Consider the following 24,506-nt stretch of genomic DNA (forward strand, 5'->3'; position numbering starts at 1 on the left):
CCAGGATGTCTATAATGTCACTTCACTTAATGACAGCTCCTTATTTGAAACTTATTTCTGCTTAGAATAGAAAGACAACAGTTTGAAAAGTTTACCAGTATAGGAAAAGGAGATATTAGCCTTTCCCTAAAATTAAGTATTTTAAAAGTGTTTCAGAATTGAGGAACTTATATTTTTAAAGAAGGGAATTGATTAAAATAACAATCTTTTTTATGCAACAGATTTCAGTAAGAAGGAAAATGTCGAAAAAAGTTACAATTGCATTTTACAAGAGTTTTTGCTTTAAATGTATGAGGAATAATTAGCTGCAAAAAATTAATTAGTCTTAACATTCAAATTACTGGAGACCAAAATCATAAAGTTTATCTGTGTAACAGTTGTTGATTAACCTCCTTTCTAGGCCTGGGAGATGCTCAAAGGACTGGAGTGCATGTTTGTGTTCAGGACCCCTGAGTTTTGGTCCTGGCTCTGCGGGGAGCACTGCCAGTTATGAGAACCCGCACCCCCCATCTCCCCGAAGTTGTTCTAGCCTGACTGACTCTAGCTATGTATACCATGACATAGTACTTATTTTAACAGAGAAGGCTATATGTAGAGAAAACTTTCTATGTAGAGAAAACTTAAATTTTTCTTTAACTGTAATATGTTTTTTCCCAAGTTAGTTTCCTTTTCTATTCATGAAAGCACTCTACATATGGTTACCAACTGTGTGGAGGTTTCTCTCCACACCAGCAACTCTCCGTGACACCAGCTGGGTTTCCTACAGCTTAACTAAATTCTGACATCATGCATTTGGAGGTAACATCAGATCCACACAGGTTATAGGCTCAGTCCCCCAAGACTGTTCCCATCCCCGTCAGATGCCAGCTGCAAATACCCACAACTTCTGTCTGATACGGCCACAAATCTGAGGTGCCCAGGGCTCTACTCACTCCCATCAAAATCAATTCATTTTTAGAAGCAGCTCACAGTACTGAGAGAGTAGGTTTCCTTAGATGAACCCATTTGTAATAGAAAATATGCTGATGAGTATACAGATGAAAATACAGATGGAATCACTGCAGGATGAAGGGTGAGGCACAGCCACTTTCGCACCTCCCCCTGCTCACTAGCCTGGAAGTTCCCCACCCCCCCACAATTCGTCACAGTTCCCCAATCCGTCATGTAGGCACGATTGATCATTGATCATTAATTCCACTTTTAGGGTTCAGGATCTTAACCTTTTTTTGCTGTAGTATCTCAGTTCAAACTTCTGATAGATCCTCTTTGCCTTCTAAATGAACTAAAATCCAACACGCAGTTCTAAGTTATAACATGGTTTCAGGTTATTTTTACATCTTTTCTCTACTGACTAGGCACTCAGGACGAACGCACTTCTCTCTCTGCTTCCTGATTCCCAGTGTTTCCTTGATTTCCTTGATTTCCTCCTTTCATATATGCAATCTCCTTTCCTCAGAATATCAGCCTCACTTTTCTAACTTGTCTCATGTATATGTATGCAAAGTACTTACACCTACCTTTCAAATATATCTAGGTAAAGGCAGTCTTTAAAAATATTGAATCCCAGAGGACTACAGTTAGTTTTCCTGATTTCTTCTACTCTTTCATCATTTAAACAGCCATGTTTTCATAGTAGGGAAGTAATTTCAAAGGCAACAAGACTGAACTTACCATGGAAAGGGTAGGGTGGGAAGGGTAAGGGGGACCCCGGAGGGAAGTGTGTAGTGTTGGAATGTTGTATGCAAAGTAGCCTTATCATTAACAGTATTGTAAATCATGGTGCCTAAAATAAAAATAAAATGTCCAACTCAGAAAGTGAAATAAAATATAAACATTTTTATTTACCCTCAAATGGTAATACTTTGGGAGCTGAACTGGAGTTTTTTCAACTTTTTTCCTCTGAACTCCGAAAAATTGGCATCAATAATTTGATTTGTGAATTTGGGAGATCTGGAGTCAGTTAATTTTTTTCAGTGTCATTTACTCTGGTGAACCTTCAGTGGTCCTTAACAGTAGATCTCCTCAATGATTTATTGCTGTCTGCTCTAACTTTAATCTCCTTTCACTCTGTACTCATATCTATAAACTCTGCCTCCCTGCTCTCCACTTTTTTTTAATCACCTCCATCTTCAGTTGTCTGTCAAACTTCACTTTCTATCAATAAAGTCTAGAAACTCAAAGTCTTTAAATTTGGTCCGTAGAGTAGTTGAAAAAATGGCTCTGCTACCTACTTATTTTGGTCTTAGCAATTAAACTTTGTAATTTAGAAGAAAAATTAAAGCTATTTCTTGTTGATATATTGTTTTAGTAGGAACATAATTTCTCAGAGTATTTCTCTCTGTCTCTCTGTCTCTCTGTCTCTCTGTCTCTTTCTCTCTCTGTTCAGTTGATAGCTTCTCCTCTCTACCAGGCAAGATTCTATGGTCAACTTAAACATCTTTCTTATTATAATCAAGATTTCCAAATCATCTTTTTCTTTTCCAGACTCTGCAAATATGAGACTTTGGGTGAGTTTTCCAGTCAGTTGCCTTTTCTCCACATATGTATTGTTGCAGCACAGATAAAGAAAGCATTAACTTTAATGGGGGCTGTCCATAGAACATATGCACGTGGTCCCCAATCTCACTAGGCTCCTCTACATTCCATTACTGGACACTTTATTTGTTCTTTATTCATTATCACCACACTCTTCCATTTCCTTCAGTAGTTAACTCAAAGTTCATCCCTTTCTTGAGCTCTTCTGCTTATTTTCCACTCTTCTTTATCCCTCTAGTTAGCCAGGTCATGATTAGCAGGTAGTAAAGTTCATCTGGCAAAACTCTTTCAAATGTCTACCCTTCTCAAGAGACATTTGTTTTAAAAATTTTTCTGTTGACACCTTTGTTGTCAGGCACAGATGTTCTATTCGATATTCAAGATAACTGTTTTTCATCTGAACTGTTTTTATCTCCCAAGAGATTTCAATCTGGCATACATTTCTTTGTTTTTCTCCATTTTTAATTCCTTCTGCTGATTCTTCTCTATTACCTGAGAATGTGTTTGAGTCTGTCTCATCTTAGCTTTCTCTTAAGATTTTTATCCTTTCTAGCTACATTCTTCAAATGAGCAGCTATTGGTGTTGTCAGTATTCCTCACTTCCACTCATTTTTTTCTATTTTGGCATTTATCTCCATCTGTCACTGAAAATGCCCTGTCAGAGTTGGGCAAAGGCCTTTCAATTACATAATCTATCAACACTTGGTTGTCTTAACTAATATATATATATGTATACATGTATATATGTATGTATGTTGCCCCATATATATATATATATATATAAATATAATTTTGGTTTGGAGCAACATTCAGCAGTTCTCAGGGACCTACTCGCAGGGATAGCTCTTAGTGGTACTAAGGATAGAACCTGGGTCAGCAGGGATAGAACCTTGGTTGGCAAATTTCATCTCTCTGGTCCCAATATTTGGTTGCCTTTATAATAGCCCCTCTGTTCCATTTGACTACACAAAGAAAGTTTATCCTTCCTTTGTTTCTTTCTTTTTTTTTCTTTTTGGGTCACACCCGGTGATGCACTGGGGTAACTCCTGGCTCTGTACTCAGAAATTACCCCTGGCAGTGCTCAGGGGATCACATGGGATGCTGGAAATCGAACCCAGGTAGGCTGCGTGCAAGGCAAATGCCTTACCCGCTGTGCTATAGTGCCAGCCCCATCCTTCCTTTGTTTCTTTTTAAAACAATTTTTTTCTAATTTCCTTCATCCATTTCTTTATCTGATTTTTCTTTTTCTACATTCCCCACGGGTTTTGTTCTTTTCATGTTCTCCTTAGACAGAATATCTATTATGATCCCCGAATCTTTCATTCATCCATATTTTTTCCATAATGTATACATGAGCATCAAAGTGCCTAGTTAATATTTCTAACCAGCTATCCTACAACTGTCTCACGTGAAATAAATCTGAACTTACTACATGAGTCAGCAAAGTATAAGTTCTAAGAGAGCAGGGGCCCCCTTGATTTCATCATTCCTAGATCTTCAGATATATAACATATTTATTATACATAAAACATAATAGATGATCAACAAGTAAGTATCTGAATAATGGATTTTTACATCTATATTTGGTCTTTCTTTAGTATTTTTTTTTACTTATTTTTATATGATTATCAAGGCCAAACAATTTGAGCGTATTTTAGATAATTCTCACTTCTTATTTAACATATTCTCATGTTGGGGAGTGTTTTTGATTTAGAAAATTTCATATTTAATGTAAATAGCTTGGAAAATTTAAGAAAAGAAAATAGGAACAAAAAAAATTTCCCCAGTTCCACTGTCTACCAAAAAGTCATTCTTTGTGGGCTTGAATATACACATAAAAACTTTTTATAGATAAAATAGTAAATAAAACAGTTTTAGTAATTAGATTTATTATTTAGCAGTATATTTTTAGCACTATTCAAATGCTTTAAAACATATGCATGTATTGTTTTTAATGAATGCCTCGTAATCTGTTTATTAAACAATACAATTAACTGATTAACTTCCTACTATTGGTCCTTATTGGTGTTTATCTTTTATTTCTATTGTAAACTGTCTGGATTTGCCATTACTGTTGATAAATTTTGCTTTGTATTTTTGCTTTCTTAGAAAAGGTTTTACAAGTCGAGATGGTTAGGTCAAAGAGAATGAATAATTGAATGTCAGGTATTAGTTTTGTGTGTCACCTGACTTGCAGTCTATGTCCCTTTCTTCCTTTTAGCAGGGTCATGAATGGGATGAAAGCACAGAAGAAAAATCTTAGGGGAGTTCATGAATGGTGACCATTTATGGTTGTGTTCTGAGCAGACCCAGTTCCTTTATGTCAGGTCACTCCTTTCCATTCTGAGGAAACTTCACTGTCTAGGAAACATTATCATTTGTAATTCTTATGGGCTTTGACTGTTCAGCTTTACATTTGTTGTGAGTTACAGATGAAAAAATGCAAATGTGAGTGAATACTAATAAGAATGACAGAAAAATGATATATCTTTCCTCGGAATTTGGAGGGGAAGAATTGGTAGTTTTAGCAACTCCAGATGAATTGCTTGTGAAGATTAAATGAGATGACTCCTGAAAATATTTTTCTGTATTGTCTGGCTATATGGTGAGCAACTAAGAATACAAGTTGCATGAAATATGGCATAAGATGAAGCAGAAAAAATTTTATGGTGCCGGAAATACTTTTATTAGGACAAATATAATATTGAAACTGTCTTTACATTTCTCTTGCTAAGGCTAAATTATATGAAAAAGTGATGTAAATATAATTTGGAGTTCATTTTTGTTCTTGTCTTATGTAGGAAAAATAATTCATCCATTCAGAATATATTAAATTTTAAAATTAGAGTGGACTTTGAGGATTGTTATGCTTTAGTAATTTTGATCTTTCAATGCTATGTTACAGAGTTTTATCCTATGTATATGAAAATATTACAGGACATTATCAAGTTTTATATTTAATATAATTTATTTAACCTATTTTAAACTGAGTCTAGTTGCCTCTATCTTCTTAGTTAGAATATAACTCACTTTGTTATGTTTCATTATCAAGTTACCACACAGACTCCAAATAGATTTGCTTTAAAAAATCATTACATCATTAGATGCCCAAGACTCATGGGATATAATACTTAAGGCAAACACATTGTATTTTCCCTCTATCTCTTTAAACATCTCTCAGCATGAGTAGTTTTTCCTTTTTACTGGCTGAAGGCTAAGGCTGGGAACATGGCTTCTCTAGGTGGCAGAAAATTCTTAGTTAGTTTTAATAGCTAACACAGCCTTGATTTAGTAGTTTAAATCTCCTGGTTCATAAAATGATCCAAACTTGTTGCAGAATTAAATCTCCTAATCCAGCTTGGATCTCAGCTTGGAGGGAATCAGCGAGAGACACTGGGAAGGGAGCTGATGGATTCTTTTCCCATAGTTGATTCTCTTCTCACTTTCTGAACTCACTGATCCATTGGTGTTTAGGATATGGAGATGGAGAAGGGAGAAGCATTCAGTCATGTATCACTTGCATATATATATGTATATCTATATATGTTTTTTAATGTACTTATTACATCTCAGGTCATATATCTATACTAGTGTTGTCATTTATAGTCTTGGTGTATACAGTTTCAACCTCACGACCACCAAATGCCCAAGAGCCTCCCTGATGCCCTTGAGTTGCTTCCTATCCACATCATCTTCCCCTTCCCCCAATCTCGTAGTCTCAGCTCTGTGATCAGGGCTGATAACCAATTGATAGTCCAGCATCCAGGGATGACTGTCAGTTGATACTGTCAATACCCCTGTTTTGTTTCTCTGTATACCACAGATGAGTGAGACCATCTGGTACTTTTCCTTCTCTCTCTGCCAGATATCTGTGAGGTGGCGTATGTCTAAAGTCACCCAATCTCTTTGGAGACCTTTCTCTGTGGCCTACCAGTGCAATCACCTTTACTAGCCTAATAACTCTGCCCACCCCCATCAGGAGCCCCATGGAGTAGCATCTATTTGAAAAGGGTTCCAGGCTAACGCTCCTACAATGCCTGTATCAAGGGCCTAGGATTTAGTAACCTTTCAGCTAATTTAGGAAAGGAGGATACAGACTTCCAGATGTGGCTCTCTGTTCTTTGGCCATGGATGTCTTAGTCAATCTCCCTCTTATGTGTTAATTTTAGCAGTTGTGAAGAAGATGACACCAACTATGTCCATCTCCTTTGGGAAACACATGCCCAGGTTGCTGAGATGAGCAGTGGGTGGTCTTTACCTGCTCGCCCGTGGGGAGCAGGCGGTGGATGCAGATCATGCTCTGAGCCAGCGACTCCTCCCCACATGTGCCCACAAACCTTCCTTAACTTCCAGAACTCTGACCGTTCTACTCTGGGTGGATGAGACCTGAACATATTTTTAGGACAGCTTGCTCTGGTGTAAATAACCTTTAATACATTTGTGCTATTACAACTGTCTTATACAAAAACGTACTTTCATTAACTTATCACCTTTGCTAATGAGAGACAAAAATATGCCACTTTCATTTCCGAGACTAAATCCGCTGAGTACTGATTTCTCTACCTGGCTTATACCTATCCCACCACTTAAAAAAAATCTCGAAGGAGAGCTCAATTGCAGAATAATTTGGCTTGAAGGGCTCTTAATATTTTGAATTTGGAATCTGATGTGCTTTAAAGGCAAGCTGGAAGAGTAAATCAATTGCACTCAATTAGGAACAGGTTTTAAAGTACAGTGACGAGGTCAGCGTAATTTAAAGCAATTTCGCTTGGAAGCCGTTTGCCTATTTTATAACGTTTTTGTCTCTCACTGAATTTTTCTGGCTATACATTTAGAATTTCAAGTTCAGCCCTTTTATTTCAAGATAATGATTGATGATCAATTAACATTTCTGTTGGGTGCCAGAAGTAATGCTATTGGCTTAATGCATTGCCATTACTTTAGCTGCTGAACAAATGTTTACATACCATGAGAATGTCTCCAACTCTTGGACCACCAATTTTTGATTAGTATTGCACTGTGTACCTGGGCGGGCAGAATGGGGGGGGGTGTGATCTGATATCATCCTGTTGTAGCTCTGAAAGATACTGTTGTGGTTAGTTAGAAACCAGACGGCAGCTGTTTCTGTTCTATTAGACTCAGAGTGACAGGGTAATGAATACAGTTACAGCTTATGATAGACTTAAAATCATTAACTGGGAGAATTTCTTATTAGGCAGTAATGTAACACAAAGCTTATATTCAATTTTGCAATGCAAACATCTTTGTTTTTTATCAGAATATTTGCAACTTAGTTTTAAAGCACCATATTTACAGAAAAATGAATATTATATGTATATATCATATATTATATATGATATATAAGTATATATTTCCTGAAAGGTGCTTATAACAACAAACAACTCTGGCAGTGAAAAAATCATCCAAGTAAATGGACCTACATGAAATTCTGATTTTGTCTTATTGGTAAATTAAATAAATCCAAGTTATCAACAGGGATAGGCTTCATCATTAGGTGATTTCTATCAAATGTATTTGCTAATAATGTTGAATTTATCTTGATAGGGAGAGAAATCAATATACCAAATTGGTCTATTTATTTTTTTAGTTAAAAGGCCAGATTTTTTTAGACTTAGTGTTTCTAAATATTCAAAAACCGTGCTTCTTTTTATTTTAAGACAGCCACTCTAAGTAATTTGTAAAACAATACAAAATTTCCAGAGTATTAATTTTGTAACAACAATCTGTAGTAAGAGTTCACTGGGTAGAGGGAATATCACTATTTCCAAAGACAGAAAGAGTAATAGCAAAGGACAAATGCTCACTAGATATTCATGAAACCGGTCAGGTGCATCACTGTTTAAACAGGGGTTGGTTTGCACCACACGCTGCTCCCTTTCTCGTGCTGACTGATGAGAGACATTTTAAGAAACAAAGTAAAGTAATCTTTCAGGACTTTGAAGGTATAAGGAGATAAGACCCAGATACAAGTCAGCTAAGGTGCTCTGTGAGAACTTAGAGGCCCAGATACTGAGTAGGGCATTTCTGCAAAGCTTGGAAGGATCAGAAATAAAAAGATTGCAATCCTTTATGAGTCAGAACAACTAGGGGCCACCTACTGGCACTGCTGGCGGGGCTGTTTCAGCCACATTAAGAAAAATGGGATAGAGGCTGCGAAGCGAGGGATGGAGGATGGCATGGTCACTAACAGGAAACCAAACCAGACGTGCATTTTCAAAATTTGTAGCATCAGTCACATTTGGCCTATAATCAGGTATTAATTTAGATTACAAATCCTTTAGAATGACTTGTTTATAAATGAACCAACCTACTATTTAATATTATCATATAATAAGAAGTAACAAGTGTAAAAGTTAATTTTTCTAGGAACCAGGTCATGCAGCTTTCAAAACAGAGCTAGTTTATAAACACTTCTGTTTCCGGCCTGTCAGCAATTCCCCTTGGGGCAGCTACCTACCTAGGTCTGCACAGCAGAGGCACAAGGAGACAAAGATGATAAGGTCTGAAACAGAGATTTAGTCTTTTACTAAAGATGGCGTTTTCACACTGACTTAAACATTTGAAATAGTCTTTGCTTGTGTATATAAGAAAATCACTATCTGGCAAGAGTTTGAAAGACATATTAGGATTTTGAAAGAACTGCAAGGTTTATTAAAAATTATAAATGATTATTATATACCAATTTTTAAGGAATACCACCTGATGAATAAGAAAATTCATCTTCATAAGAAAGGAAGATGGGAAGGAGTAGCAGGAGGAATATAGGATTCTCTAGTGCCTTCCAGCTACAAAGACAATTTCGATACCTTTCTAAATTTCTGTTCCATTTGAAGCTCTCTACATGACCATGCGCTGCCTAGAGAGAAGGAATAAACCTTCAGGTGTTTAGGTGGCTCATCTGTAAAGACGGAATAATTATTATATTCCCCAAAGGCTCAGACTGTAATACAAAATTTCTTATTTTTTTCTCTTAAGGTACATACACCTTCAGTTCTCTGCTTCATGCAATTTACAATACTATTTCATACTTAATGTTGTACAAGTTTCTGTTTGAAGCACACTATAATCTTCCATTATTAAATTTCTGATGTGGTTTCATATCTTAGCTACCACTCAGATTTTGAACCTCACTGCTTTTGAAACTATTTTGGATAGGTAATATTGTGTCATAGCATCTAAATGCTGAGAGAAGAATGAAGGCTTAGCAATCTCTTCTGTTTTTTTTTATTGATTTCTTTTACCAAGAAACCATGGACATCATTCTGTGTGTGTTATTGCAGAAATCTTCCATGATTTCATAGGTAAGTTTATATATACACGTATCTATGTATATATGTATACACTCACACTTATATAATACACATATATGTATATTTTCTCTTTATTACATAAACATAAATAGAAAAACAATACACATACTTTTATGCCTTAACTTCTCTTTCTCCTTCCATTTTTTCTCCCTTCTTTCCTTCTGTGCTCAGGGCTTACTTCTTGCTCGGTGCTCAGGGATCACGTGGGCTGTACTCAGGATACTGTATGTGGTGCTGGGGATCAGACTACGTGAACTTCATGCAAGAATAGCTCCTTACCCATTGTACTATCTCTCCAGTCCCACATATTGAATTTATTAAGTTAAATCTTGGAGATTTTTTAATATGAATTTATAAGTATTATGTATAATTATAGATGTAATATGTTATACATTATTATACATATATTTCACACATTAAATGTGTGGACAGAATATGACAAAATATGTAGAGCTAGGTATGCTCACATTTTTCTTTTCTTTTAAAACTTAAAATCAATGAAGACAAAAGTAATTACATAGAATTACTTAATTCACAGTAGCTAGAGGCATTATAAAAAAAATGCCCTGAAGTTTTGACTTCTCTATGATGAACTCAGTAGTAGAGGTTATAATATATAGTCAAATAGTTGTAGTGTCTTCCTGGAGGTGAGAATGTGCATATGTTGACTGCAAGGGAGTGTGGGGGGCAGGGGCAGAGCACAGCGTAGTATAGCTAAGGAAAGACACAAGATACGCGCAAACGTGAAATAACAGTTCCACACTGATAGTGCACATTCATATGAGTATCTTCTCTAGAAGTTCGCAAATTTACAATGGAAATGCAGTTTAAGCCATCACAACCCTCCCTCACCTGCCTACACAGGTCCAGACTGAGAGGATTTTCTTTTCAGGAACAGGCAGAAGCAACCAGTATAATTCAGGTGGTAGTTAGCCTCCTTGACAATATGACCCTGCTTCCTCCTCTAAGGAGAGTCTGTATCCTTAAACAGGTACCACCAAATGGGCAGGGTAAGAGAGGGCTCAAGTTTCATCTAAGAGAACCATTTTGGCCTTTTGTGATAAGATCAAGGAAGATAGTAGAGGAAAAATGACTGTCTGATAAAGAAATTGAGCACAAAGGAGTGAGCAGCTGAAGCTTGAGACAAGAGGAGCCTGATGTTACTAAAAGAATGGAGAATGAGGGTTAAAGAGATATGATACTGTATAAGGTACTTGCCTTGCCTGTTGTCAACCCATGTTCAGTTCCCTGAGCACCACCGGGAGTGAGTGATCCCTGAACACAGAGCTAGGAGCAAGCTCTGGCTTACTGCCCTATCTGCAATGAATAATGAGTGAAAACTAGGCAAGATAAAGATGTGGAAATGAGGAAAAGAGAAAAATAAAAGCCTTATTATTAGGATTCAAGGGAGTTTAATCTGAGGGAGAGTTGCAGGTACAATTTGGGGTATTAGTAAGGCAGAAGGAGTGTGAAGTTCTCCGCAGAAGGCAGTGACCGATCAGGGTTTGGTCTTGGACTTCAGCTGTTGGTCTAAGGAGGGCTGTGGATCAGCATGAAAGAAGCAGATGGTTTATTGACAGGCAAGCTGATTTAGAAATGACAAAATAATAGGTGTCATTGGAGAGCCAGGTAAGAAGGAAGCCATCATAAGTAATTCTTAAAATGACACAAGATTGAATCAAAGACATGTGGGTGGGAGACCAGGGACCATTCTTTTGAAGCTCAGGGAGTCAAGAAGTAAAAACTGCTCAGAAAGAATGTGCCATACACATTGCAACCAGTCCCGGGTCTTTCCTCAGCTGGAAACAGTGACGGGAGCACATAAGCACAAATTTACATTGGATAGAACTGTTTATCTTAGCAGCACAGAACTGAAATAGTCCATCTTTCGCAGGGAGCTGAGGCTCTTGGGAACACTCTGGATCGCTCTATTGAGATTTCTGTACAGTGATGGTTAGTGCACGGTCTATTCACCCATCCAGAATCATAAATGTGTATTTTAAAATTTTTGAACAAAATGGTGCATGACTTCCTATATAGTTCATCATATTTGATTTCTCTTGTAAATATAAGTAGGGATCATTTGCAAAATAACAGAGTAGAATTTCCTGTGCAGACAGATGCTTTTTATATTTATAAAGCTTGAGATGCTTTTTTTCCCCTTTTAATGCTCTGGGAAACTGGAAACTGATATGATTTTTCATATCAAGTTTAGTTTAACATATGGCAAAGAGCTCTGAGACTGTCTCCAAACTTTGCAGTTAACAGTTTCCAGCCTACACAGGAAACGAAGCTGAGCTTCTGACGCATTCCTGTTCTATGGGAAGACCGCAGAGAACAGCCTGAAGAAAAACCACAAAAGTTGTGTTTATACAAAGCGCAGCATTCGATTTAAACCACAGTAGCAAAGAAAGCTTCAGTTGATACTTAAATTCTATTTTTAAGTTGTTCCAGCAAAATATTTCAAGGCACATCAATAACCAAGTAGCTGTTAGGTCTATTCTCCAGCTTTTAGTCGAATAGATAAAGCAAACAATTTCTGAATCAGGATGTTTTCTATTCTGGGAACTGGGAGCTCAGTTTAGTAATCACCTTTGGTTTCAGTCTTCTCCTAGGCTCTGAACATTCTTGAGCACTGTGATTTTGCATGATATGCATTGATTTATAGGTGCCCCTTTTGGCAAACAGACAGTTAAACTCACTATCAGTAAGTATAGTGCAGTACTGTAAATGTACTTAGATTTTTTTCTTAGATTTTCTTAGTGGATAGTTTTCTTCCCTATATTACTTTATGGTAAAAAATACAATTTATATTGCATATAACAAAGTGTATGCTAATCAACGGTTTCTGTGTTTGGTAAGACTTCCGGTCAGGAAAATGATATTAGTGGTTGTATTTTGCAGGAATCAAAACTTAAATATGATTTTTCGTCTGCCCAGGGCCTTGGTATCCCTAGACCTTCATTATTGCATGACCAACTGATTAATACATAACAAAACAAAATCCCAAATCATTAATTTATTTGGAAATCCTGGAGGAAAGAGCAAGTATGACTTGTGAAAAATTTTTAGGTCCTACATTTCTCTTCATTGCAGAGCCCATGGTAAAGTAGCACTGTCCTCCCGTTGTTCATTGATTTGCTCGAACGGGCACCAGTAATGTCTCACAACAAATTGTGAGACTTGTTGTTACTGTTTTTGCCATATAGAATATGTCACGGGGAGCTTGTCAGGCTTTGCCATGCGGGCAAGATACTCTCAGTAGCTTGCCAGACTCTCCGAGAGGGGTCAAAGGAATCGAACTCGGGTTGGCTGCATGCAAGGCAAATGCTTTACCCACTGTGCTATCGCTCCAGCCCCATGGTAAAGTATTGAATATAAAATGATCGGCATTACTGCATAACAAATCGAGTTGTGATTATTATTATTATTATTATTTTTTTGGTGAGGGGGGAGCACACACACAAAATCATTTTGTCAGCTTTCATTTTGTACTGCTATTGCTTGAGCATTCTTTCTCTCCTTTATCTGTGTATGGTTCATCTCTTAGGATGAGACAACAGATAAAAAAATTAGATTTATAGGGACTAGTACTGTAGTACAGTGGATAGGGCATTTACTTTGCACATGCCAGGAGTGATTCCTGAGTGTAGAGGCAGAAGTAAACCCTGAGTATTTCCAAATATGATACAAAATCCAAAAAAAAAGAAGTTGGATATAATTTTTCTTACAGATGAAGCCATTAGAGGCTCTGTGTGTGGTCCCAGGATTCTCTCCATCAACAAGACATAACAATAGTGCAAAGAATGAGGAATTTCTCTTCCTATCTGTTTCCCTTGGTCAAGTTAGGGACTCACTTAGAGCCCAGTTTTCTCATCTGTAAAAGGCCTTGGGGAATTGCAATTCAGGTCAAATAAGATAATCATTCGATTATTTTACAATCTGTCAGAGTTGTTGTTAGGATTAATAAAGTTTTCCTAGAAGTGATTCAGGGTGCTTAGCACAAAACAGGTTTATTTCATCTACTTCACTTCTCAAGGGAATTTTGCACTCATTTCCTTTGTTCTTGCATAGTCAGATAGTTGTTAGAGAGAAAAAAACAATTATTGGAGAGAGGAAGTATTACTAATGTTTTGCCTCTTATCTCATGAAATTTTAGAAGATGTTATATTTTGTTTAAATTTAAATACAGGGGCTGGAGCAATAGCACAGTGGGTAGGGCGTTTGCCTTATACGTGGCCAACCCGGGTTCGATTCCCAGCATCCTATATGGTCCCCTGAGCACCGCCAGGCCAGGGGTAATTCCTGAGCACAGAGCCAGGAGTAACTCCTGTGCATTGCCGGGTGTGACCCAAAAACCAAAATAAATAAATAAATTTAAATACAATTTTTTTAATAGTCCAGTAGTATTATTTTTGGTATTGCTGTATTGTTGAATGGAATTCTTTAATATAATACCTTGACTTAAAATAATTTATAAAAATGTTATAACTGGAGTTGGTTATCATTCTTTGTTATTAATAATTTTTGTTCAAATAGTAGCAGTTTGCTTCTGCCTTGTTGGATGGCTTGATGGAGTCCTGAAGCCATCTTTAACTTCTCATATTATTATGAGTTATTTATAGGCATAAGTTATAAAATATGCGTAATTTAAGGACTTAATTTATGTAAACATTTTCATTCTGTTGGACATGGTTTCAGTGGTTTGTTTCCATTTCTCTTCCCCTAAACATTGAACACTTTCTGTATCTAATACTCTTCCCTTAGGATGGAATCCTAGGAGTAGGATTTTAGTATTAAGGGATCTAAAGGTCTTTAAAACTTTTGCCAAGGTGGAAACCAGAATCCTGCTTTTGCTACAGGAGACACGTAGCCAATCTTCCCTGGCATAAATGTTCTGTTTCTTCCAAACATGTCAGCCTCCTGTTTCACTCTGGATAGAGAATCTCACTTGGAGTTTTCTCTTGCAGGGGATACCAGGAGCAGTGAATGTCTACTCACTTTGATGGGAATGTTGATTTCATTAAATATTTAATACTTAAGAAGAAGGACCTATGTCCTTGTCATTCTCCTCCTCCTCCTCCTTCTCCTCCTCCCCCCTCCCCCTCCTCCCCCTCTCCCTCCTCCTCTTCCTCCGACATTGACATTATTGAAAGAGCTTAGGGAAGCACAGACGGTCACTTCAGGAGAAGGAATGTAAGCATGTCCTGTCTTTGTTGTCACAGAACCTACATGCTTATGAGCCTGTATCTAGCTGTGACCTCCTGACTGAGTTTACCAACAAACCCTGCTTCACACTGGTTGTGAAGGAGAGGAGGCCAAACAACTCATCTTGGATACCAGAAGGTAATTATCTGTGTGACTGACACCTCTCCAAAAGGCAGTATCTCAGGACCCTCAGAAAGAACTGTTGTTAGCTTAGACCCAAGACCAGGACTTCAGGAACAAATCTATTAGATGCAAATGTAGCTTTTGTGAGGGCTTCCATTCAAGACAGGAAATTACTAATGTCTGCCCTGGGCTATGGTGCTCTAGGCCACAGATAAGTGAGGCCCCAGAGAACACAGTGATAGCCAGAGGCAGCCTGGCAAGAAAGCCAATGGATTAAATCCTACAAAGCAAAATATTAAGAACACATGGGTTATTAAAGGACATGCTTAACCAGGCTCAATCTCGAATGTATTACAGTACAATATGCCCTGGAGGTAAGATTGAAATGGAGCATCACACATCCTGAGGGGATGCCAAACTGGTGAAATCTGTACTTGAAGGTAACTGGGCACATGGAACATTTCTCACCCGCACTGAGGAGAGAGAATGATCTGGCTTTGACGAAATTCTTCTAGGGCTACACTTAACTGGTAAAGATGTGAGTTGGTCAGGAATTAAGTTCCACATAAACTGCATGCAAAGATTCACACATCAGAAGTGTAAGAGGCACCAGTACAAATATACTAAGAGGGTCTTGCAAACAACTTGCTCTTTCTAAATCTTTAGACCCCAGCAGGCTTAGGGGTCTCTGTCACTGCTGCTCCTTCTGCCAGCAGGTGGAATCCAGTTTGGTGATCACACTGCATCCCCTGCATAACGGTAAGGAGTCTCACAGCAGAGGGACAGTGTAATCAAACATTTTATTTCCTCCCTAATTATTTGAAAAGTGTATTTTTAATCGTGGAAGAACAAAAAGAATTAGGGCAGTGAACATCTGTATACCTATCATCTGTTCTCCAGTTGCTTACATTTTATTGCTTCTGCTTCATTTTGGGGGTTTTATTAAATATTTTAATTTGCTAAAATGGTTGAAATACATTTCAAATATCAAGGAACTCTAGCACTATATTGTTTTAGTGCCAGAAATGTATTTTAAATCATTGAAGAGCAAAAAGAATTAGAGCAGTGAATGTCTGGATACCTTTTATCTGTTATCCAGTTTCTTACATTTCATTGCATTTGCTTATTTTCTGTTTTATTAAATATTTTAATTTGCTAAAATGTTTTAAAAAACATTGCAAAAATCAAGGAACTCTAACACTAAACTGTTCATGTGTCATCTGAAAGTATATACAATTTACTATGTAATCTGATGTCACTTACGCCTAGGAAAGCAATATAGATTCAGCGTCATCTCTAGCACATCTTTGTCTGTGGCAAAAGATGGCCCCCATGAGTTCTTTCTCTGCAGTAAAGTCACTTCCCTGTAAAGAAATGGAACCTATTTCTTCCCTTTGGAGGTAGGTAGGCTTTTGTGAAGAAGTGAGGCTGTGTCTTTGAATCTAAGGCAATTCTTCTGCCTTTTGGTTGCATGTGATGGAGAGCAGACTGCCCCGAGGAACTCTTGCTGTGAGGAAGCCTCTAGAATCCCACAGGGATAGATCAGTGAAAAGGTACTGAGAGCGTAAGGCTAAAGAAATGCGTTGGCAGTTCACTGCTGTTCCAAGTACTGAATTTTAGTGTCATTGTAACTGACACTAGCGGCTGTCCAGTCCTTTCGAAAGTGTAAACCACAAACCAGGAAAGCTAATTAAGTGATTAGTATGTCTAAAGCCATCGTGTCAGGGTTTGATTACTCAGTACCAGTAACTTGAAGAAAAAGACCTTTACAGAAAAATATTTTTAAAAAATTCAGGGTCCGGTGACAAATTAAGATCTAGAGATGACATTACATGATCAGGTTTTAAAAGCTAGAGCAATCTCCCTCATTATTATTTTTCACTCCAATTTTGCAGTTTTATTGACTTATATTCTTTTCCTTTCTTTCATTCTCCCTTATTATTAATGCAGCATTATCTCATTAGAAAAGTTGAGATTTACTTGAAAGAATATGCATATACTTTTTTTTATAGTTGAAGATTTTTGTATTCTCTACACAAATGCCTCTCATGCCCTGACTTCCCCGGGGCTGGCTCTGGCAGCTCACCATCTTGCCTGTTGAATCCAAGCCCTTTTTTTCCTCTTTGACCACCATTTTTTCTGATCATTTTCTGTTAGCCATTCCCGAAAGCTGCGTCAACTCTTAGAGTGCTTAATATGCACACTATGAAGATTCATTCTCTTGGTAAGAGTCTTGTCCTATACTTGTTTATGACGAAGCTGACAGTGTACTGTGTTACACTGCAGACTCCCAGTTTTGCCATGGCAGCATTTGTGGGGCCTTTCTTCCAGAACACTGTTCTGTTCCCTTTGTGTCCACAATAACTCCTTTCTTGTCGCTTCGCATGTATGTGGCCAAAGGAGCAACTTGGTGCTCCCGAAAAGGCAACATACAGCTGGGCTCCTCTTTCTCTCTGTTTTGGTTGGTTGAGTGATTTATTGGAAGATGGTGGTTCCTGCTGAAAGACTAAATTGATATATTTTAAAAGAATCTGTACTGTTAAGGATGCAGAAATGTATTTTTAAAGCTCTTTTGTGTGTGTGTGTGTGTAGTAAAAAAGCATAAAATGAGATAAACCCTTAGCAAAATCTTTAAGAATTCAGTAAAGCAGCAAATATATGCACATAGTTCTATAGCAAACACGCAGAAAATTTTCAACTCATGTCTGAAACTGTATAACCACTAACAGAAACTCTGCATTTCCCCTTCCAGCTCCTGGCAACTACCGTTTAACATTGTTTCTAAGAATTTTACTCCTTCCAATACTCCAGACAGATGAAACTAGGCAACCTTTGCCCTTGGGGGGTCTGACTTATGCCACTGGGCATTCATTGAGCATTTCATCCATGTGGTATTCTAAAGGAGTTCCTTCTCTTTTAAGGACTAATACTATTCTGTTGTACCTATTTTCTTTATTCAGTTATTTGTTAGTGGATGTTTAATAAGTCATTTTAATGGGTTGGCTATTGTGAATAATGCTACAGGGAACAGAGGAGAACAAAGATCTCTTCAAGTTCTTTGGGATGCCTCCCCTCGACCTTTGGCCGCTGCACCGCACCATATGACAGTTCTATTTTCACACTCAGAGGTTCTGCATCATCCCACATTCCCTTTCTAAGGGCAGCAACGTGCCCACACACCCACGTGGCTGAATGGGAGTCCCTACGGCCTCGTTAGCAACATATGAACTCGGTTCTTTGAATTTCTGTCAATCTGGTGGAGAGTAAATATATCTTAGGGGGTCTGGAGAGATAGTACTGGGGTTAAGGCACTTGGCTAGAATGTAGCCCACCCCAGTTCTATCCTTGGCACTTCATGTGGCCCCCCAAGCACTGCCAAGAGTGATCCCTGAGCACAGGGCCAGGAGTCAGCCCTGAGACTGCGGGGCGTGGTCTCCAGACAAACAAAAAAACCCAAAACTAGTATCACATTATATTTAACCTAGTATTCCCCCCATGATTGAAACCAAGCATTTTAAAAGCATTTAATGGCTTTCAAAAGGAAACTAGATTTTCCTTCAAATTCAGAGAACAGGCCATATGCAGTAATGGTTACATACGTATTGCCATTTACTGAGAACCAACTAAAAAATAGAAGATTACTGTTATTATAAAGTAAAACATGATAATTCTGCTTTCTGCCAAAGAATTCACTAAGTGTTGGATAAGAAAAATGACTAATGGTAGTATTATGGCAATTTTGTTAGGGTTTTTACCCAAGAGCCATGAGACCATGGAGGAGAACTGGAGTGTTAAGAGGAGTCTTCTACACAAAAGATTATGTCTGAGCTCAGGTTTGCTGGAAGGCATTCCAACTTGAGATAACTGCATTCTAAGGCACAGAGAATAGATCCTACTTAGAGAACTACAAATTATTTTTTGTATGTGAAGTGAAAGGTGCATATATGAGAATATTGAAATAAGTGACTCTCAGGGTCATATTTAATTTATTTACATGTGGAGGAATTTTCTGCTTATTCCCAAAATTATGGGAAGTTATCAAAGGATTAAACATGGAATGACAAAGTATTTAATGTTTTTAACTTCTGTCTTCTTAAATTTCTTAATAAGATATATTCTAATAGTTTGAGAATGTATGCACTTGAATTTTACTTAATAGGGCAATGAAAACAGCTTTAATCTTCCTTTCGTGTGGTGTTCTTGATCTTAGAGTTCCAAGTCACAGTCACAGTCCTCCCGTTGTTCATCGATTTGCTCGAGCGGGCCCAGTAACATTGTGAGACTTGTTACTATGTTTGGCATATTGAATACGTCACGGGTAGCTTGCCAGTCTCTGCCGTGCGGGCGAGATACTCTCGGTAGCTTACCGGGCTCTCCGAGAGGGGTGGAGGAATTGAACTCGGGTTGGCCATGTTGACTGCATATAAGGCAAACACCCTATCCGCTGTGCTATCGCTCCAGCCCAGAGTTCTAAGTAATTATTATATATTATATTGTAGTTAGTAACAAAGAACATTGCTGATAGAAAAATATGGAGGGTTAACAAATGAAATAACAAATTTTGACATTATAAATACATATCATCAGTTTACATGTTTTCTCAGTAAGGTTTGTTCCTTTAAGATAAAAAGTAGTTTGTGATTCCTAGTTCTTCAAAAGTACACTTGACATTTTCCCGTAGCTATAATTGCTTATTATGGTTTTCTGAAAAAAGAAAATACTTGTTTGGCTTTGTACCAAACATGGAGAAGACTTACTTTTCCCTAAATAACGACCAAAAATTGAAAGCTGTTCACACATTTTCCTTATATCAGGTAATTGAGCCACATTTAGATGCAATGTACATTATGATAAAGAGCACTTAGCCAGGAATTCTGAGGCAGCCTGGTGTAGTGGTAGGTCACTGGATCCAAGGAAGCTAGGGCTCTCCAATATATATTAGGGGAGTGACCAGGAGTGTAAAACCAGGTGACTGAATACTTGGCATTTGTGGTGTGTTCCAGCTTTACTTGACCATTGTTCCATGTCAGGTTAATATATCATCATTTGTGTAAAGCTGCCAAATATTTTGAGTCAATTAAAAATTTCCTGGATCCCAAATTGCAAGCAAAAAGTCTGCCAGAATGTGATTTGATTAAAGCCAGACTTCTAACTCACATTTGATAAATGTTGTGAAATGATGCCCCTAAACATGACTATTCATGCATTTAGTCATTTATAAAACAGTGACCTCTAATTAGATTTAAAACATTTGTCTGAACACAATGGAGACACAAAGATGAAAGACCCATAGATCATTCTTTCAAGAATGCCCCCTCACGTAGAAAAAATGTATACACAAATACCCACACAGTGAGGTAGGTGTTAGGTGACATATGGGATTTACAAAGGAAACTGGTATTGAACAAATATTATTCTATCCATGATATACTGCAAATACTCACATTTCATATCCAACAGTGTTAGATGATTCTTTATCATCATTGCTTGTAATGTAGCATTGTGTGTATGTATATATGTGTTTGTATTATTCTGGTTGTAAGAATAACAGATGTTGATTGCAGACATTTTATAAAAAATAGACAAGACAATAATCATAATTTTGAACTCTATAATAGGAAAAAACTAAGGCTAAAACTGTTATTCCCAACCACAATTCCAGTTTCTTGACTTTGCAAAGCAGAGGATTCAGTGACAAATAAAGTAGATGCAGAAAATAGTCTGTTAAAGAAATGCATATACTGAAGAATCAAAGTGCAGGAATGCCCTAGAGACAGTGCTATTGTTTGTAAGGAAGACAAGCATTTTACTAAGAGTAAGAGCACACACCCTAGTGTCAATGTATGGGCAATCCTAGACACATTTGCACTTTCTCTACAGATGTCTAGTTTATATAGTTATAGAGACGTGGTACATAATTGTGAGATACATATTAAAATTTAGAGTAGGGAAATTTTGGAGATGGTGATTTCTAGGAATTAAAGCAGTACCAAGTGACTGACCGTATTTGGTCGTTTCCTGGGACTGCCATAATTGTCAGAGCAGGGACAACAGTGGGCGTGATTTTTGTAATGCAAATGCATTCAAATGAGCATATAATGAAGTTGAAGGTTTATCTATGGGTCCTAATTTGATTCTAACTGTTCTTAGTCCATTTTGTTTCCAGCCTTTGGTACCCTGCATTTCTAACTCATTAACTTTGTTGGAGAAAGCATGCCAGACTTCTGGGCTTTGTGTTGTGGGCTTGCAAGAAAAACCTGACCCAAGATGGAATGGGAAGATGATCGACATGTTAAGGAATAGGGTATAAAAATTACTAGTTTTTGTGTAAGTATATAGATGTGCTGAAGAGAATTATGGAATGTTACAGGCTAGGAAATGTTTTTATATGAGAGGAAAGGTTTTCTGATTTAGGTCCATTGTATACCACATTTACATTGGCCTCTGTGATCTAGTGTACACTGTGCTGAACTTCTTGCTGAATTCCTTCTATGCTCATATCTAACTTTTTTGGTGTAACTCTTTTTTAATAAAGATTATGACTATTTGTAATGTCATTAAAATTATACCAGTATTTGCTAACAACATGATTTGCTTTGCAATATTCCCGGTTCTATATTTTGATATTTAAGTTCATTTATTCATTTGTGAAATTTTTTTTTCAGCACCCACTTTATGTCAGGAAATCTTAGTACTGAAGATATAGAGAAAAAACACAGGAGGTTCATGTACTCTTGGAAGTTACATTCTAGATTTAAATCAGTTGTAATTAATTGGTCTGGAAGCTGGAGATACTACAGTGGATGGAGCACTTGCCTTAGACACTGCCAATCCAGGTTCAATTCTTGGCACCCCATGGGGCCCCTGAACCCAGGAGTGATCCCTGAGTGCAGAGCCAGGAGTGAGACCTGAGCATCACAAGGCATGACCCCAAAACAAAAATCACAATAATTAATTGATCTGCCTTAGAGAGATATTTATATTCACAAGCTTCAGAATAATTTTTTTTTTTGGCCGTCCCCAAAGAGATTCAACTTCTTCACCTCTAGGATCGACTGAAGACCATTGTCATACTCACTGTCCCCGCAAGATCCAGGTTTGAGAGCCACCATATAGCCTTGAAGCCTTTGGAAGGGTCCTATAAGGGCATCCACTGCATGTAGTTTAGAATGAGGAAACAGATAGGGACCATGGGAACCAAGAAAATGCATTTCACAGTAGGTCAATACTGTTAGTGACTGACTTATAGCACTGAACTGGGTCAAATAGATACTGGGCCAGATAGTTTAAAATTCCCACATGGATTAATTTGTATTATTATGGTCTATCTTCTTATGTGAATTTTGTTGTTATAATTTCACTATAACATGCTCATGTGTTACTCCCACGTTAAGATGTTTTTCTATTCTCATTCAACCTTATGATTTTTCTCTAATTAGAGAAGCCTACTTAGATTTAGCTTTCAGGGATTTGAGTATGTGGAATGGAAGATTGATACTGTTTCTTTTTTTTTTCTTTTTGGGTCACTCCTGGCAATGCCCAGGAGTTACTCCTGGCTCTGCACTCAGGAATCACCCCTGGCAGTGCTCAGGGGACCATATTGGACGCTGGGAATCGAAGCTGGGTTGGCCACATGCAAGGCAAACGCCCTACCTGCTGTGCTATTGCTCCAGGCCCAATTGACACTGTTTCAAACTGAGAAATGATCACTTGATCACTTGATCATTTGACGTCCCTGTCGCATGCTAGTGCAGCCCAATGGCATCTGCTTGTTCTAGGAACACAAAGATCCTCAAACCAATCATTATTCAGGGTCTTAATGAAGAAGTCTGACCATCTCGTAGGACAGCGGCCGTGTGATCTTTTGACGTCCCATGGAATACAGTTGGCAATGGCTCTAGTCCAGTGGTTGTCTCCAAATCTCATTATGTGTCCAGCGCATCTGATTTTCGACTCCATGGCAAACAAGATGGCATCCCTGATTCTTGACTGTCGACGGAGGTCAGAACTCCGGATTCTGTCTCTCATTTGAGTGAAGCATGATACTCCAAGCATAGCTCTTTCAATTCCTCTTTGGGAGACCCAAATAGCGTTCTCATTCTGTTTTTGTAGGGCCTAGGTCTCTGAGGCGTATGTTAATGCATGAAGAACAGTGGAATCGAAGAGATGTGACCCGAACTGGAGGTTCTTCGTCCTCTTAGCTATTTCTTTGATGCTCTTGAAGGCGTTCCAAGCCACTCTTTTCCTCCTGCGCAACTCAGGTGCCAGGTAATTCGTCATGTTGACTTCTTAACCTAGTTACCTATAACTGTTGCATTGGGAGATGTTCATTCCCTTGAGAGCGAATGGAATGTCAGGAAGGAGCCTGTTTCTCATAAACATTGTCTTCGTGAGATTCATCTGTAGACCGACCTTTCCACACTCACAGTCGAAATCGGCCTGCATTTGTGTTGCTTGGCTAATGTTTGGTGTTATTAGAATGATGTCATCAGCCAAGTGGAGGTGGTGTAGTTGCTGACCATCTACCTTCACTCCCATTCCTTCCCATTCCAGTCATCGCATGACATTCTCCAGGGTGGCACTGAACAGTTTTGGTGAAATGGTATCACCCTGCCAAACCCCTCTCTTGACATGGATGATCACTTCCTTGTAAAATTGTGAGATCCTGGTAGTGAATCCATAATACAGCTAACAGAGGATCCTGATGTATTGAGTTTGAATGCCCTGTTTGGCTAGTGCTTTTGATGACCGCTTCTGTCTCAACAGAATCAAAGGCCTTCTTTAAATCAATGAACATTAAACAGAGCAGCATCATGAACTCCCAAAAAACCTCAATGATCTTGGTTATCGTGTGGATATGGTCGATCATGCTGAATCTCTTGTGGAACCCAGCTTGCTCACATGGTTGTCTTTCATCTAGTGTTCTGCCAATCCTATTCAGGATGACTTGAGTGAACAGCTTGTAGATGACAGACAACAGGCAGATCCGGCGATAGTTGCCAATGTTGTGGATGTCTCTCTTCTTGTACAGTAGTACAGTCCTGCTGGTTTTCCATCGGGACGGAACCTTGCATTCAGACAGATAGCGTGTGAAGAGCCAAGCCAGTGTATTGATGAGTACTGACGGCAGGTTTTTCAGGTGTTTGGGTCTGACCTCCTCTGGGCCAGGTGCTGTTCGCTTCTTTACTGACGAAATGGTGTGTCAAATTTCAGAAGGGAGAACGTTGGGAATGACATATCCATCTTGCAGAACTTGGTATGTAGGTAAGTGGACGTGACTATGGAAGAGATTTGAGTAGAAGTCATGGA

At 38.1% G+C, this 24,506-nt stretch overlaps 1 protein-coding gene across 1 annotated transcript in view; it reads right to left on the bottom strand.

The window, feature by feature from the left end:
* The window catches only part of LOC130026079 (bifunctional heparan sulfate N-deacetylase/N-sulfotransferase 3), a 158,456-nt gene that overhangs the window by 45,617 nt on the left and 88,333 nt on the right, over window positions 1-24,506 (bottom strand). The gene's annotated exons all lie outside the window — the stretch shown is intronic.

This window comes from Sorex fumeus, unplaced genomic scaffold (assembly GCF_029834395.1).
Source record: "Sorex fumeus unplaced genomic scaffold, SorFum_2.1 ptg000033l, whole genome shotgun sequence".
Classification (NCBI taxonomy): domain Eukaryota; kingdom Metazoa; phylum Chordata; class Mammalia; order Eulipotyphla; family Soricidae; genus Sorex; species Sorex fumeus.